Source organism: Lepeophtheirus salmonis, unplaced genomic scaffold (assembly GCF_016086655.4).
Source record: "Lepeophtheirus salmonis unplaced genomic scaffold, UVic_Lsal_1.4 unplaced_contig_1351_pilon, whole genome shotgun sequence".
Taxonomy (NCBI): Eukaryota; Metazoa; Arthropoda; class Copepoda; order Siphonostomatoida; family Caligidae; genus Lepeophtheirus; species Lepeophtheirus salmonis.
In genome coordinates this window covers 81505-97396 of record NW_027290545.1, presented here as the reverse complement: position 1 = coordinate 97396, position 15892 = coordinate 81505, and the positions used below count along the sequence as shown (strand labels likewise).

General features: G+C 35.2%; 1 long non-coding RNA gene across 1 annotated transcript; it reads left to right on the top strand.

The window, feature by feature from the left end:
* The first annotated feature begins 8310 nt into the window (after window positions 1-8310).
* On the top strand, window positions 8311-10175 carry LOC121123235 (uncharacterized). Its single transcript, XR_005865949.2, has 3 exons — window positions 8311-9453; window positions 9511-9618; window positions 9684-10175. It is a non-coding gene; the product is annotated as an uncharacterized lncRNA (long non-coding RNA).
* The last annotated feature ends 5717 nt before the right edge of the window (window positions 10176-15892 follow it).

Here is a 15892-nt window from a genome sequence, read left to right as displayed (position 1 = left end):
CCTACTATAGAGGAGACTTCACTTTGATTAGCTTTGGTTGTTGCGTGTCAACATATGATATTTACCAGCCTGCCCAGAGGAATAAAATTCTAATACTAGAATTCTCTTTCCCAAGGTGTGATAGAACAGTTCAAATGTCAAAAACAGCCGTGTATGAAATGTGAGAAATAAGCAGTACAAAATGTCAACCAAGCTACAGTGTCAACATGAAAGCATCCTTATAAAATACATTATAATAATACTAACACATATAGCATGTAGTGTACCCAGGGGGACACGCTACTATCTGCAGATGGTAGCAATTTTGCAAAAAATTTGTATGAAATTTCCTTTGTAGTAAGTAGAGAAGGGTAAAAGGGGAAAAAAACCCACTATCTCTAAGTTTATTATATAATACTCTCTAAAAAGTATATTTTTAGAGAGTCAGTACTACAAACATTGGTTTTGCTTCAAAAGCACAATACTAGGACTCACATGGCTTCACTCCAAATCAGGCAATAGCTTGGAACGAGGGGTATTAACCGGTTAATCCAGGCATAAAGTACTATCAATGCTTTGCTTTAAAGCCAGTCAGGCAGAATCCAGCTAACAAGCATTATGTTGATGAAGGACGCACCTTTTTCGTTTTTATTCACCAAACCTTGACTTAACAAAGTACAAAAAGATAAATATGAAAAATCTTAGTGTTATTTTAGTGACCAAAAAACAACAAAATTTCCCATCCAATCGGGTTAGAATAGTTTTGAAACCGAAAGGAATACAGGGAAGAAGATCCTATACGAAAACCCGGGCTTTCAGGAAAGAACCAAGAAAGGCGATCCGGATTTCGTTAAATAATGTAGATTAGATAATGAGGCAATATTGGGCAACATCTTGCTCCGATTTATCTTCATTATCATAAGCTCCATTCGTCTTGGTATTCTCTAAAAGCCTTTGGTGATTTTCCAAAACCAGAAGAGCATTCATCAGGTGTTGTGTTTTCTTTATTAAGTTTCACCTTACAATCCTCACATGCCTTCTTGAAGCTAGGAATGTGTTGGATAGTGATACTACTGACAAGTGATTGGCTCCTTCTAATGGGAATAACTTCTGCAGTTTCATGCAGTCTAGCACCATAAAGTATATGTGTATTCATCCATAGGCTTTAGGTTAGTAAGAGACTAGAGTCAAACTCAACAGGGTCTTCTTTCCCCGCTGATCTTTCCAAGTCCGTTCCCTTGGCTGCGGTTTCGCTAGATAGTAGATAGGGACCGTGGGAATCTCGTTAATCCATTCATGCGTGTCACTTATTAAAGGACGAGGCATTTAGCTACAAGGAGTGACATAGGACGAAAACAGGAACGAGAACCACAACTAAATTCTGCCCTTTAAAAATAAATTAAAATTTTCGTAAAAAGTTACCACCTTGGCAGTGGTAACCCTGCTCAGTAAGAGGGAGCCGTGGGTCTCAAGCCCTTGCTGTCATAGTATTAAGGTGCCACAAAGGGCACTCTATATTTTACATAGCCCCACCAGGGGCTGTCATTCTCGATCCTGTCCCCCCTCCCCCCACACCTAAATCATTTATTGTCATATAAATATACACACAAAAGAAAAACATTGCCGAGCAATACCCTAATAAATACATACATAAAGGGCAAAACAAACACAAAAATTAACTATAGTGAGACATATATACACACAAGAAAGGAAAAAGGAAAGCTTGGCGATGCCTTATCTTCACCACATCATTACATGATATGGCAAAGAGTTGTGACAGCCAAGTGTGTAAGTTTTGCTCCGCCTCAGAGGAACGCTCCTTAAGTAAGTGCTTTTCCATGGAGGCTATGGCCCTATAGGTATCTTCATCCCATTGAGGGGAAAGATTTGAGGCATAATGCCTTATCTTATACTCCTCCCATTCTGAGGGATGCATTGCATATATATGCACCCTTAAGCCGGAATTGGATTTTGCAATACAATCACATAGTGGGCAGTCTAACTGGGTGAAGTCAATGTTTAATGCAGTATGAGCACTCATTTTCAGTTCTATTTTTAAATAAGGAACACGAAAATGCAAAGAAATAAAGTTATATAGGGGAACAAAGAATTTAGAAATTAAGGGAAATTACTTTTTAATATAAGTAGGAGGTGGTATATATTTGACAACTCCACACAAACAGTAACAAAACAGTGCAGAGTGAAGTTGACTACCGCAGGTTAGAGGAAAGACTCAACCTTGTATGACAGAAAAGGGAAGAAGGAAAAATCGAAAGGGGTAAATTATAAACCTTTTTATAATGTTTACAACAAGGAAAAAGAAGGAGACAGAAGAAATTGCAACTCTTCAATCTAAATATTTAAAGGCAGTACAACCTGGTTTGTTCTTAAGGTTGAATGCAAGTCTCTTTAGTAGGATAGCAGAGTGTGTATGGATAAGAACGTCACAGAGGTGGAGGAGGATGAGATGATTTGGATATTGAAGAAGGCAGGCCTGCAAATCCAAATTTACTTTCTTTTTCTCTGAAATCAGTCAATTTTTCACTAGGAGAAGGGCAGGACGTGTTTTCCAAAGTGCTGTCTCATTATTGTTCGAGAAGTCTTCTTGAGATCACTAAAACCTTAGCTAACTGGGGATCTATTTTATCCAGTAATTGTGGTTTGGTCTTATTAGTGTCTACAGCCTGTTTTAATATATAACCAAGGCCGTCTAGAAACTTCATTTAGAAGAACAAGTTCATCAGGGCAATGCCACACTAACACAGCAGTCAGCCTATGGGCTGTTTCCTGAGGAATTGGCGGAGCCAAAACCCTTTTCTGAGGTTTACTCTTCTTCGGAGTGTTCTTCGACTTCTTCTTCCTCCTCTTTTGGTAACAATTGAAAGAGATGTCACACTGGAGGAGCGTATAAGGAACCCTTATCCTTAATATTTGAAGGTGGTTGGGGTACAGTTTGTAGGACTATTTGTTCAGGCTCCTGTGTTCTTTCTGAGTCAAGAACAAATTCTTCGTATGATACTTGGTGTAAGGATTCATGAGTAAGTGACAAGCCTTCATCAAGGTTGTTTAAAACCTCACTCTCAATTTCCTCACCATCTGATTCACCATAAATTTCATTATTATAAATATCCTCACTGTGATGTGCAATCCTGTGTGCCTCCAGATCGATCTTCATGTCGAAGAGGTGGTCACATTGGAGGCACATCATAGAATTGCTTTCAGATTCAGTGTCAGAATTATTGATGGTAAAATGAGGGGCAGTGTGTGTATTAGGTAGGCCACATTTTTTTAAATACCTAACCAGGGCCACACAAGAGTTTGTATGCATATCCCATTCCTCTCGTTCTTCGAATGTTATGTTGCACGGGAAACAATACCAAGTTCCCTCTTCAGATTCTGATCCCATCATATATTATTCGACTTTTCAAAAAAGATCGTACAAAACACTCAGTGGTCAGTGAATAACGTTTTTAGAGACAAGTGAGAGGCTTACGAGTCTGCTTCACTTGTCGATACTATTGTAGCCTTATTATATAAAGTAAGGACCTATTGATTCAATAAGAACAAAGCACGTGCTTTTAAGTAATGAATCCGCGGTCCGGTATGCAGAACTGATTCAACAGGCGAAATTTATCACTTTTCGGGTGTGAAAACCTATTTAAAGTTCTGAAAAGAAGCCAATTTTGAAATTCTGGGACAACGCGGAATGTACAGCAACATGGGATACCGTTTCTATTTTCTTAGAAAAGCTTATTTGTGTTCGTCCGGAACGAACCCGTGGTTAAATGTATGAAAAAAATGAAATAAAGTATTTACTGCCACCCAGACTCGAACCCAGGACCTCTAGGACAATTGTTATATATATAAAAAGTGTCAGGCCGAGGGTTACTGAATATAACTTTTTCGTATTCAGTATTAAATTCCGGTAATTTTGATGTGACTCTCGGTACTATAGGACCCTTTTGGCCACCTCGAGCACAACCGGTCGGGATTAAACTTCCCTGGAGTAGGATCAAAAGGGAACGTGAATCCCAGGAATCCAATTTTTAGAGAAAAGGGTTAAAAATAACCCTTTTCCAACCGCTGTACCTTTGTCTATGATCACCCAACATGATGGTTCATGGGAGATCAAAATACTCGTATGAAGTGTACGGTTCGAATAAGGTGTAATAAGCCAAAACCCAAAAAAAAACCTAACCCATTTCCGACACTTATATTTATAATTGAAAAGTAAACTCAAACAATAAGCTATTATTTGAGCCCACTCCCGTAGCTGAGCTCCAATTTAAAATTTAAATACCTCGGTTACTCTTCATTCTATTTGAGAACCCTTTTGGAGTAGTGAGGTAACGTGCAGTAGTATGCAACAGAAGAGGTTTTACTTCATACCTATGCAACAGAAGAGGTTTTACTTCATACCTATGCAACAGAAGAGGTTTTACTTCATACCTATGCTTGCCTGGAGGGCAGTGGGGCATTCTGCAACGCAGGAACTCAGCTAGGTTGTGGCTGATAAAATAGACCAACCAAAGGCGCAGCTCGCCTTCAAACTCAGCTGGCAGTTGCAGGACAACTGGTTCTTTATAAACATGGGCGAGTAAAGAAAGAAACCCCTGAAGCAGTATTGACAGCTAGGCGGGCCGAGGAGATGCTCAAAAATAAGGCTATTATAGAGGAGACTTGACTTTGATTTGCTGTGACCGTAGTTGGGAATCAAAAAGATGAGTACCAGCCAGCCCTAAGGAATAAAATTCTAGTAAAAGAATTCCCTTTCCCTAGGTGTGGTGGAACAAATCACAATGTCAGCAGCCAAAAACAGGCACGTAAGAAATATGAATAAAGAATTCAATAGCAAAATGTCAGCAAAGTCCACAACGTCAACAGGAAAGCATCCTTATAAAATACATTATAATATACAAACACATAAACATGTAGTGTACCTTGGGGACACGCTACCATCTGCAGATGGTAGCATTTTGCAAAACATTTGTGTAAATATTACCAAGAAATAGATATATAGGAACAAAAGGGTACAAGAAGCACTTTCTATCGGTTTGTTTAGGAAAGAAAGGAAATATACTATGAATCCAATAATAATAGTATCAGTCTTTCAAACAATACTCTTGCTTGAACAAGCACAGTGCAAAGAACAACTAGGCTTCACTCCGATTCAGGCAATATGCTTGAAACAGGGAGAATTAACCTGTTGATCCAGGCACACAGTACTTCTTAGGCTTTGCTTCGAAGCCGGCCAGGCGAAAGCAAGCTATCAAGCAGTATGCAGTTGGTGTTCAAGGAGGAAGGACACACCTTTTGCATTCTTATTCTTCAAAGGCAGTGATAGTGGCTTAATTTTAGTGATACTTCTCAGACTTATTTTTGTGAGAGAGCCACGACTATACTGCCTATCCAATTGGGTAGATATTAGACCGAAAGGAATATTGGGAAGAAATACCCACACGAATAACCGGGCTTTCCAGGACAAACCCGGGAAAGGCAATCCAGATTTCGTTAGTAAGTTATTTATATTGTGGACACAGACGTCGTAGACCGAATAAAAGAAGGGCTACAGACGATTTACATATGCCGGGACAAAGGTATGAAAAATATTTCACTTATATATTGAACATTACTTCTTATGAATATAAGCAAAAGAAAAGAAAGAAAACAAAACGATGATAACCTGCTTACTTGGAAACGCAACCTCTCATGAGAATATGAATTATATTAAAAGACTAACTACCAGATGGCGTTGCTGTCAGTGACTATCTCTAACTAACCTTTTGACTTGAATAGAAATAACCTTGTCCAGGAAGGGTTAACAGTAAGTGTATATGAAAAATACTAATATAGTTCAGTTCTTAGTTCATATACAAAGTATGAAAAGGGGAAAAACTATATATAATTCTTGAGTGATAATTAAAGAAAAATAACAATGGTTAGCTGAGGGGTGGGTTGTGTTATGAAAATACACGTGACACAAACAGATTTACGCAAAGTAAATATATGTTTAGTCTACAGGTATATAGCTTGCTGAGGGAAAAGGGGGGAGGTATGAGAGAAGGGTTAGAACAGGGAGGCAGGAAAGGCTAAGCGAAATGGAGTAGATTCGTTGAGATATCCTTGTAGAATAACTACATTTAACTGTCCTTGGGACAATCTCTTCACTTTGACATTCAGAGCACTGGGCGGAAATAACATTGTGTCGGAGTGTTCGGATCATTTATACATCTACTGATGTTCAGCCTTTGTTAATTTAAATAATCTCTTGGGATTCCATTCATTGAGTTGATAGTTCTCTTCCTTTTTTTTCTTCTTCTCTCATTCTTTATCTTCATCTGAAGAGATGTACATCACATCGATATCCTTATTTCACCACGCAACCTTTCCTCTAAAAAGAAACAGAAAAAAGGGGCGAAATCAAATTAATCAAGTTAGCCAAGTAAGTCAATCATATCACCACTATTTATTTAACTTATTACTTTGTGTATTTATGAAAAGGAATACGTTATGAAAAAGTCATGGCGTATCATGGGAGAAGAAGGAATCGATAATAAAATACATATAATATTTTTGTGTTAGCGAGATAACGCCGTGATATAAATAGTATTTGAGAAAATGTAAAATGAACATTTGCAATCGGAGAATATCCTAACCCTCACGAAAAACATCCAGATGAAATTTCAAAGTCAGGAGCAAATGCCAAAAAATATGCAAATGTTCTTTAAAATATAATTCCTTTCATAAGTATACTGCAGTTCGAGGGAATCTGGTAAATAGTTTTAAATGGGAGATGTTTGTTCTCTAATCAAAATGAAGAAGAGTTAACCTATACAGGGCATAATATTTAGCATATCGATCTCAAAGTTATTGATGTGAAACATGGATTTAATTAACGCGAGCTAGCAAGAGCTAATAAGAGGTTTGGCTAAAGTTAAGCTGATTCTATAAAAGATTCCCTGTTTATGTCAGTGAAATGATCCATAATCTCAAAGAAAGAAAAAAATAAAATGTAAAGAACGTTAATGGTGTTATCTTCAAGCTTAAAGGAATTGATAAAATCAACATAAATAATAATGAAAAACTAAAATTAAGTTTTTTAGGTCGAGCAAAAGATAGATTAAATACAGAATACTATTCAAGAATCTCGAAGTTACTGCCAAGTAATTTAATAAGGAATTGGGAATTCGCTTCTTTTATCAACGTATAAAGGAAACAACTGATTAGATTTTGTGGGAGTGTCAATATTTATTTAAAACATATGGGGACATCATTAAAATGGTTATTAACTTATTCAATCAACAACTGGGCAAATAAGACTTCTTCTCTACTTCGTATAATGCAAAATTTTATGCAATTATTACAAAATTGCAATATATTGTCTATAATTTATGGACAAAAAAAGAAAACAACCTCTATGGAATTTTGCAAATTGTTAATCTTTACGCAAATGTTCAAATGAAAATTTGAAACTATTTCTAGAAAATTATTTATAAATATTCCTGATTGTACTATATTTTATAATAGTCTTTTTAATTTTCGTTTTGCTATATTTTTAAGCGAATTATTTTTCTAGTATCTTATTAACAAATTATGAAAGTTTAAATACATGCCCGTTAAGCCTAAGACAAGAAAAAAAGTCAACATTTTTGAAAAACAGCAGGAAAATTCATTCGAGTGTCGGTGGCTAAATGAATGATTTATCAAAGCTGAAATTTTGAATACTGATTATCAATAGTACGTATCAAATTTTTATCATTAGCCATTTATCAATTTCCCGAAATATTAATTTACCCCCCTCCCCCACCACCACAAAAAGACCCTTTACCTTTATGATCATTATGGCGTTAAAAGACATAAAAAAGAAAAAAATATATATATTTCATCTCAGCTACAGAAATGAGAAGAAAAAACAGCTTGAGTTTAAAGTCGATTCCATGACTGGAGCGTAAAGTGGACTGGGAAATTATAATTCAAATTACTGATAAATTACAAACCAAGGTTAATAGAAATACAAGGTTATACCATAACTAAAGCTTGTTTGTTTGGTTAAATAAATTACTGTTTTGAGATAAGAAAAGGAAAACAGTTGGTAGAATTTCCCTTTTTTATTATGTATGCATTCTTTCTCGAATTATTGTTGTGCTAACATCTCCTCAAAGAATCTATTACTTGCCGAGTGCATTTGTGTTTGTACAATAAAATTACTGAAATTCCAAAAAAAATTCTCTCTACGCCTAGATTGAAATTAATAGAGGCCATGAAACTTGGAGCTACCGGACGAAAACAAAATATTTTGTCGAATATGCCGATGTAAGTACTCTTAAAGCCCTCATCCAGAGTCAAATGATACTTAATTCCTCATTCCACATCAAGAATATGAATACATACGAACAATTTTCGACTCCTAATGGTCCTGACAACTTTAACACCGACCTCTTAAAGATGCTAGTTTCCTGTAATGGGCATTTTTTCACCGTGGAAAACCCCATCTTCAAAAGTTTATTAAGAAATATGCTGATAAACAGTACCTACTAGAAAGAATCTACAAAGATAAATAGAGGTTGTCAGCAAGGATAAGAAAATCGGGAACAAACAATCACAGCTATATTGATGGGTCCTTTGAATGGCCTTTTCTTGGGTCGTCCTTATCTAATCAACATGATAGACATAAAAGTTGCTAATGCCGTTAATGTTGCAAATTTTATCGTGCATAGTATTTAACTAATTCATGGTTTATACTTTGATGAAGGTAAGTTAAAATTTTTAATCACGAATAGAGTAAAAACCGGGCAATAACCTCTAAATAAGCTACCCCCAATTGAAACATATTGCTTCCACATAAGGAATTTCCAAAGACAAACGAGCTCATTTCATAAATAAAAATAATGTTCCTGATTGCGGGGAACAGAAAGTGGAATTTTAATGCTTCTTACCAAATTCCCTTGCCTCTAGTACCTATTGTCACACGCTAGCGAACTTGGTTGAAAGCAAGTTAATTACCATTTTGATAACTTCGAAGTTATCAGGGAATATTTAAACAACGTTAATGAAAAACCGCCAAGTTCAAGCTAAGAAGATCATAAATGATCAATTTATTTATGAAGAATTGTAAATAATTAATCATAATCTCAACCCAATTACCGAGGCCATTACCGTGCTAGAAGGAAAACTCTGTTTTCTTGTTAGTTTGACTATTGTCGAACATTTACTCGTCGATATCATCAAGCTAAAGCCATTCAAAATAAAATTAAATACATTTTTAGATGCAAATCCAGCGTACAACGATTTTCGAGACCTAGCAAATTCTGAGGACACTATTTGCAGAAACACGCCTATTATAAATTATGACTTAGAGAGGATTTTCAGCATATTGAGAGCCATTCATACAAAAATAAGGTCCTGTTTATCAGTAAAAAGTATCAAGAACAATTTAATTTTAGAATGGAATATTGAAATATTAGATTCGTAAGAGTAAGTATTTATTAAATAACTTTTTTAAGAATAAATATCATTTTTTCCTACCTACAGTGATATGGTCAAGAACAACAGCATCAATGGTGTCAAAGGGGGAGGTCTTAGCTTCAAATGGCGTGCAAATAATTAGTCTAACATCAGTTTCTTCGTGTAAAGACTTTGGTATGTAATTATTGTTGTATTTACATATTCAAAAATTCGTTAAACAAATACTTCTTCAAATTTAGGATTAGCATAAAGCTAAATTTTCATAATCTCCGAGCTAAAGTGTTAGAAAACTACAGAAATATGGCCACGAACAATAGCATGAATGGTGTCAAAGGGGGCCTTAGCTTCAGATGAAGTGCAAATAGTTTGTCTAACATAAGTTTTTTTTGGGTTAAGAATTGGGTATTCTCCATGGATTCGTTTTAAATATGAGCATATTAATTTACATTTTCTTTTCTGAGCTTAACAAATTACATAAATGATGAAAAATGAGGAATCTACATTTATTTGAAGTATGAAAGGAAAAAGAAGGATTTTATTTCTACTCATAATTAGTATATTTTTTCCTGTATAAAAATGTCTCATTATTTTTGTATATTTATAATTTACATTTGTCCCTAATAATTTGTTGAATCGATTTGTAATATTTAGTGTGGTTTGTTATCATTAACTAGTTTCACTTACTGTGTATAGTTACTATTAAAATTTCCAATTCATATTTTTCGTTATAATGAATGGTTTTTTATTTTACCCATACTTCTTTCACTTTAGTTATTGACTACTCATTGTATGACATATCAGATTAGCAACATTTGTTAATAGAGTCATAATGTAGAAATTTGGAAGTTTTTTCACGATTTTGACGAAGTAAATCGGTTATTCCTGAATTTGAAAATTTCAGACACTTATTATATTCACTCTTCCAGTGCAATATGAAATATAGAAGATTCTCATTTTCATACCAGCATTACGTGACATTCTATCCCCCAACACCATACTTTTATCAATAGTACCATATGTCTCACTCCCACTTTTTACACACACTTGCTCGATGTCCACCCCTAACAATAACTAGTGATGAAAATCCTGTGTACATTGGCCATGTTTAAAAAAAGAAACCGAAAATCAACAAGGTAACCCTGACAATTTGAAGAATGTTTTGGAGAAGAGAAGAATAATGTTCAAGGTTTCATTAAATCGACTACTATCAGCTGTGACAAGGGAGAAAAGGATATAAAAAAGGACATATGCTAGAATTACTCCGATGTAGACCCCCAATTTTACTCTGAGGCCGACAAGGACTTACAATTATAACTCTGCAAGAAATCTTCAGGGTTACGCTCCGTCTCTTATGAGCACACTCGAATGTTCAATCAGGTTTTGATTATAATTGAATCTATTTGAAAAAGGAAGTTATAACGGCATAGGAAAAGAAATTTCATTCTTCGGATTACAAATTCAGAAAAACAAAACGGTCCAGCTTAAAAATTCCCCAAATTTACATTACTCTCCATAATGCTTTTCTAACTGATGTTTTACTTCCACCAAGGTTTTTTATAGTGACGTCAAAGAGTACAACTGTTACCAAGAGTATCGTTATACTGCTTTCCTTGACTGTTAATGTCACAGTAACGCTGTTATAATATATGACGTCAAAATCCGTCCGCTTGCCCAACAGTCTGTACGGTACATCAAATCCAAAAATTATGACAATCCCGATTACATAACCTTGTATTTCTATTAACATTGGTACTAAAGTGTCTTAATTAGTTTCCCTTTTGGAAGAAAGATGTAATTTTATTGCGTCAAAATTCGTTATGTATAATTCCAATAATATTGGAGTAATGGAAAAAAAAATGTATTTCAAAAGTTCCTCTACTACCTCACAGTACTAAAAAGAAATGATGTGGGGTTATAGTATTTTATTTCATCATTAAAGTAAACCAATAAGTCTTTAATCTTAGAAACTTTTCGAATAAAGTGGAAGAAAATTAGAATGAAGTCTATTTTGAAGACATTGTTGTTTTACCAATTAGATTTTAATTTTTGAAATGAAGTTGTGACTTATTTTAGATTGTTTGATTTTTTTTTTTTTTTTTTTTTTTTTTAAGGTCTTAATTTTACAATATATAATATTAAAAAAATAAAAACAATATACATCATAATAAATTGGGAAATTACATTTAGTAAAAATATAAATAAACATTGTAGTTTAAAATTAGTTCCCAAAAACAAAGATCACTTTAGTTACACTAAAAATCTATACAATAAATGAGATTAACAAAAATCCCAACAACAAATAAAAACACAATATAACCAAAAAAAGTCATAAATCTAAAACTAAGTATCTAGGATTTGCCTATTTTTATGTCTATTAAATATCTTGATAATGTGATTTAAAATTTTTATGTATTTAATTGAGTTCTCCGGAAAATACCGAATAATATCCAGCGCTAAATCGAACGTCAATGTATCGTCCTTGGGTATTTTCAATTCAAAAGCCAAGTATCGTGACGCAGCCGCAATAAGTATGCCTCTTAACTCCCTTCCATCTGTTGGTTCCTTCAATGTCAACTTTTTTGCAATATAAGCCTTAGAGTTAAGTAAGCCAAACCCGATTGCTTTAGCCTTCTTCGAAGGAATTAACTTATTTTTTGGAAGCCTAAAAGAATTATGGCCGAGATATGGTTTGGTGCGGTGTTTATATGACCTTCCAAGTTCCATTCAACAAACTTCCTCAATAACAGCAAAAAGGACACTCAGCAAAAGCATGAATAACAGAATTAAACATCTTGCCACAGTCTTTACAATAATCGTTAAAAATTATACAGCCCGTAGCCACTTGAAATTGGGCAGTGAATTTCCTGCCATCGGCAATTCCTTTAGTCGAATTCATTATATGACTTGTCCAATCGTCCTTCAAACTAAGAATACGGAGATATTTTCCACAAACCGTGATGGCTTCAGTTGATACTTTTTAAACGAACCCATTTTCATAGGCCAAGGAGTCAGCATACAGTGTGTTGCTGCTGTCCTTTGCAAAGGAAAAAAACTTCCCTTTCGAGAAAATATTATCACATTTTACATCATGAATTGAAATTACGTTATTATCCAACGCTTCCCTTTCCATGCTTATTGAATTTTCATGGTTTCTAAAGAAATACCTCTTTCCCCTGTTCTTATGTATTACGTCTATTGTCGAGTTCGAGTCAAAAACCACATCGTTTAACCACAAAATTCTATGAGCTGCCCCAATAAAAGAAGAGAATTGGACCACTTGCGAATTTATCATTTTCGTTCCAAACAAAATCCACTTCCAAATCCTACTCGAGGAAATACAAGACTTCCAACCAACATCTGGGTTCACAATTAAATTAAGAAAAATCTTCTTGTAAATTTTAGGCAAGATAGTAGAAATCGTGGCAAGTCCACCTCCAATTTGTTCTTTGCTTCTTTTTAATGACGGAATGTATGTTTTATAAAATAACTTTTCAAGCCAACTTTTTCCTCCTTAATCGAATGCTCTCCGATTATCGGAGACGAAGTAGCTTTATACAAGATCCATGGAATTACTTGTGTGTTATATAAGTCAATCCTTGTTTGTAAGTTAAAATTTCTCCATTCCGCTAATTTTTTATAGATCAAACTGTTAAGGGAAGTCCAGTTTCTTAACGTTACTCCGTGTCTGTCCCACTTAATCCCAAGAATTTCTAAAGTATCTCTTATTGCGTAACCTCGAACTTCGGTGTAAGATATCGAAGTCCACTTACCAATTGGTAGTATTGCCGTTTTATACTTATTGACTGCAAGGCCAGACTTTATCTCAAACTTCTCTAAGCAACCCAAGAGAATCTCGATCCTTCTAATCAGTTGCCTCTCCGATTTAGCCTCTACCATAAGAGTCACATCATCTGCATACATATCAATTATTTTCCTGCTCGATCCTAGTTGAATACCAAATCCGCCATATTTCCTTTTGATAATATTATTGAGTTCTTCAATTGCCGCAACAAAAAGTAAAGGAGAAACCGGGCATCCCTGTCGGCAACTTCTTTTCAATTCAATTGGTTTACTCTCCAACCCACCTATAGATATTGTTGAAGCTCCATTCAAAAGTAGAGCCCTAATCGGATTATAAAATTTCTTAGGCAAGATTTTCTTAACAGTCTTCATAATAAAAACGTGTCTGATAGAGTCAAAAGCTTTTGAAAAATCAATAGCTATAACCGCCCCATACATTTTACGTCCATTTACCGATTCTAGTGCCGCCTGAATGTTCCAAGAAACATCAGTGATTCTCCTCCCACGAAGAAAACCTTTTTGCTCTGGACCGCACTTCATGTTTAAAATTGGCTCAATTTGTTTGCCTAAAACTCCAACAATAATTCTATATGCTTCATTAAGCACAGTTATGGGCCTCCAATGACTAAAGTCCGTTCCGTTACCTTTTTTTGGAATAAGAGCAATTCTTCCCTTAGTCAACACTTTTGGAAGACGGCCGTGTTTCTCCATAGATTTAGCAATACACGTTAAATAAGGCACAATTTCCTTCTTTGCCACGACATAAACTTTTCCAATTATTCCATCAGGTCCACAGGCCTTATCAGATTTAAATTTATTTTCTATAAAATTTCCAATAATGTCTTCTGAGAAGATTGTTCCCTTGTGTCTCCTTGCACGGGGGAAGTTTTTTCTATCCCCTCCTACAATATTCTGAAAGCACTCATGAAAATAGTTCAAGATATCCTCTTTTTTTACCAGTCTTTTTCCATCCACCATTATAAGCTTAACCCCTGTGGTTGGATGACCAAATTTTCTTCCTAGTTTTTTAAGTCGAAGACTGAAATTACATTCCCGTTCAATTTTCCTATTCTTCTCTTCATCAACTATATCATGAATTCTAAAAGTATTGATTGTATCTGCCGCATATGCCCTGACAAAAGGAGAACCTTGTGTCAGAATAGCATCCAAGTTGTCATTGAATTTTCTGCTTGCTTCTTTTCTTCGTTTGATAAATTTTTTGGTAGTCACTTGAATAGTATTACTAAGTCGCAAAGCTATCCTAGAAGCAGATAATACGCGATCAAAATTTACTGTCAGCCTACGTTGAAGACTTTGTTGAAAATCTTCATCCTCCAAGATCCAGCGAGGCATTTTGAATTGTTTCATTTTATATTCATGCTTGAAATCCCATTGTATGATCTTGTGGTCAGATGAGGGCTCTGGGAGGTATTTTGCGTTCGTTGTTTTATTAATAAAACTAGATGAAGCCAAAACTAAATCTATTCTTGAAGTCTTGTTTCCTGTTCTCCATGAAATCTTTTCATTCGGTGAAATTTTCCTTAATAGATCAACCATATTCATCTCCAACATTAACTTCTTTAAAATTTTCAAGTTTAGACTACTAATCTTATTTAAATCCACATTTATATCACTAACAATAGCAAGGGGGCAAGGATTTCCCTTATGGGAATTAATAATAGCTTGAAAAAAAGTCGACTCTCTCTCACTAGGACCATACGCGTTGATTAAGAAAAATTCTGATGTTGCGGAAGTAATTAAGATCTTATGCCATTCACTTTTTCCGTAAAATTCTTGAACACAAATTGGAACATTTAACAATCTTGAAACAAGAGTAAGGACTCCACGTTTTACACCAGAGTCAGTGTAGAAATAGCTAAAACAACTAGGGAGGCAAGAAGTACACTTTTTTCAACATGAAGAGGAAACTAGGCTCTTAATGTCTTGCAGACAGATAATATCCGGATTTAAGGTCATTAGTCTTTTCATTAGAGCGTGTCTGACTTTACGCGATTTTCCTCCACGGATATTGAGAGAAATTAAGCGATTGATTCCTAAATTTTCTTTGAATTCAATAAGTCTGGGAGGTGTATTTTTTTTTTCAAAGTTACAATGCATAGTTGATAAAAATATGAATATTTGCAATTACAAAGTCGTCGGTACACAGAAAAGCATGTATCTCCATTGTTGACTGCATTTTATTTTTCAGGAGTGTTATTTTCTCTTGATTTTTTTCTAAAGAGTTTTCCCGAGGAGATGAGAAGGATCTCTTCGCGTGCTTCTTTGTTATTAGAGGTTTCTTGGTTGGGACTTCTAGTTTCTTCCGTAGTACCATTTTCCAGTCGTCCCTGAGTGGAGTATTATTTGCTGTGTCCGTTTCAATCTTTTGGTCGGCATTAGGTGAGAAAGGTAAAGTAGAACTTTCAGTCCCTCTATGTGTGGCCTGTTGTTCAGTCGAGTAATCATTTTCTTTTTCTCCTTTTTGATTTTCATTCAGTGACAATCCTCCACCAGATAGTGGATGCACTTCTTCTTCTTTTTGGGCCTCGTCACTTTCGACCAGACGGGCGGCGTTCGTTTCCTCTCTTGTTTCGTCAATGTGTTCATCTTCTCTTTGGGCTTCATCATTTTCGACCAGACGGGCAGC